Source organism: Micromys minutus (genome assembly GCF_963924665.1).
Source record: "Micromys minutus genome assembly, chromosome: 21".
NCBI classification, from domain to species: domain Eukaryota; kingdom Metazoa; phylum Chordata; class Mammalia; order Rodentia; family Muridae; genus Micromys; species Micromys minutus.
In genome coordinates this window covers 50607448-50609800 of record NC_137956.1, presented here as the reverse complement: position 1 = coordinate 50609800, position 2353 = coordinate 50607448, and positions in this window count along the sequence as shown.

Here is a 2353-nt window from a genome sequence, read left to right as displayed (position 1 = left end):
GGCCTGGCCGTTTGCTATTCTCTACAGCTACGCAAGGCAGGTGATATGCCAGCAGCCTGCATAACGCTTTATACTATGAGGGCCCCTGAGCAGGGAGGAAACCCCAGTTCCACCTTGATTTCTCTGTCCTGGGGCAGGTGTTTGGTGTTTTCAGCAGAAGGGTTTCATCATCTTATTCTGGTGGGCCACTAACAGGCGATTGCCTGTATCTGGAAGTGGCCTAAGGAACCAACTTAAGCTGCAGTTTAGAGAGAGCCTTTGGGCACATCTTATTGGGTAGCAAGAGACAGTTGGCAGTCAGTACTTTTAAGTTTGATTGTCAAAGGAGATGGCACGGTAGGTAGGGTAGTGTCAGGGCTGTGCAGGGAGAATGCTGGGTGGGACCCATTCAATGTGCCATGGGCAACGTCTCACACAGGCGGTGAGGAGAGGGGCATCTGTGAGGAAATACCCATACTACCCACGTTTGACCCCGATATTTCTCCATGATCGTAGGCAGCGCTGAAACCACACATGCTCTCAGAAAGTCAGGAGTGAGATGTGCACACGGCTGAGCCTTCTTCCATCTCAAAAGGCAAAACCCAACTCTAAGACAGTGGAAATAAGGAGAAATTGAAACATAAAGCTGAAAATTTGGTTTTCTCCTTAAAGACTATTAAGAGGTGTATAAATATGTATCTAGAGGGCTTAAAGGGAGAACTCAGCAGAGATCCAGAGACCCAAACATCAATTCCTGCCACTCAGGAGGCAGGTAACAACCATTGTAACTCCAGTTCTAGACCTCGGTGTCCTCTCCTGTCTTGTCTCTTTGTGAGTGTGTGAGTGTGTGTGTGTGTGTGTGTGTGTGTGTGTGTGTGTGTGTGTTGCATAAATGTACATGCAGACATTCATGTACACAAACAATGTTTAAGTGGACACCTGCACTACCCAGCAGAATACAGTGATTGGATTAGAACAGCGTCCAGTCCTGAAGCAGGGATGTAGAAACCCCGAGACTGGAGCCCAGCACCGTTCACAAACAGGCCTCTGTGTGCTGGATTTTATCTGATAACATACTTTCAGACAGGAACAGAACAGACTCTTGAATGGGTTCTGGGACAATGAAACTTAAGTGGTCTCCCAACACAGACCTCCGAAATGTGATTCTACAGATGGTCAGTGATCTGAAGGGGCAGCGCTGCTCTAAGAAGGCAGGAGCCCAAGAGACTCACGGGCTAAAATGAACAAACCGGACGGCGCAGGATCACAGCTTCCTGCTGCACAAAAGAAAAGGGCGAGTCACCAGCGGCAGACTGAGGGGGGCCACGGACAAGCCTGACAGCCAGGGCCGAGTGCAGCTCAGATTCAAAGTTCTCTGGTGCACAACCAAGGAGGGGACAAACACCGGACAGTCAGCCCAGCACGCACAATGGCCAGCATTGGAATGAAGTTAATGTCTATGGCAATAAGGAAGATTCAGGTTTTATAATAGTCTTCTCCCTGATGGAGGGATGGCCCAGTGGTTAGGGCGCCTGTTGCTCTTGTAAGGACCTACAAAGGGCTCAGTTCTCAGCACCTGTACGAGGTGGTACACAGCCACCTGCAACTCCAGTTCCAAGGACTCTGATGTCCTCTTCCGGCCTCCATAGGCACCTGCACACATGTGGTGTATACTCACGGCAGTGAGCGTAAATAGAAATAACATTTAGTGCCTGGAGAGATAGCTCAGTGGTTAAAAGCACTGCCCGCTCTCCCAGAGGATCCAGGTTCACTTCTTAGCACCTATATGGCAGCTCACAACTGTCTGTATCTCAAGTCCATGCGGTTTGACACCCTCCTCTGGCTTCTGCAGACACTCGGTACACACGTGGTGCACATATAATATATAATCCGGCAAAACACCCATGCCTGTAAAAATAAGTTTTGAAATTGAAAAATAGACTTCTCTGGTTGGCATGCAGTTCAGGTGGTAGAGCGCTTGCCTAGCCTGCATGGCTTCCTGGGTTCAGACATGCACCTGCATCTCTGCACACGTGTGCACAGCATATACGTGTGCAGGAAACAGTTACAGAACATTCTTGAACATATGGATTGGTGTGGGAGTAAATTGCCAGAGCTGAAATTGTAGACTAAATGTGAAAGCCCTACACCATCCTCGGTAGGTGGTCTGTCCAGTGGTATCACAGGCCCACCATCCCCGGCAGGTGGTCTGTCCAGTGGTATCACAGGCCCACCATCCCCGGCAGGTGGCCCCTCCCATAGCGCTATGGGTTCCTCCAGCTCTGGATTTTCCCATTTGTCATCAGGATGACCAACTGTTGTCATTGAAATGATGTCATTGAGAGGGACATGCTCGGCCCAGCCAGCCATGGGC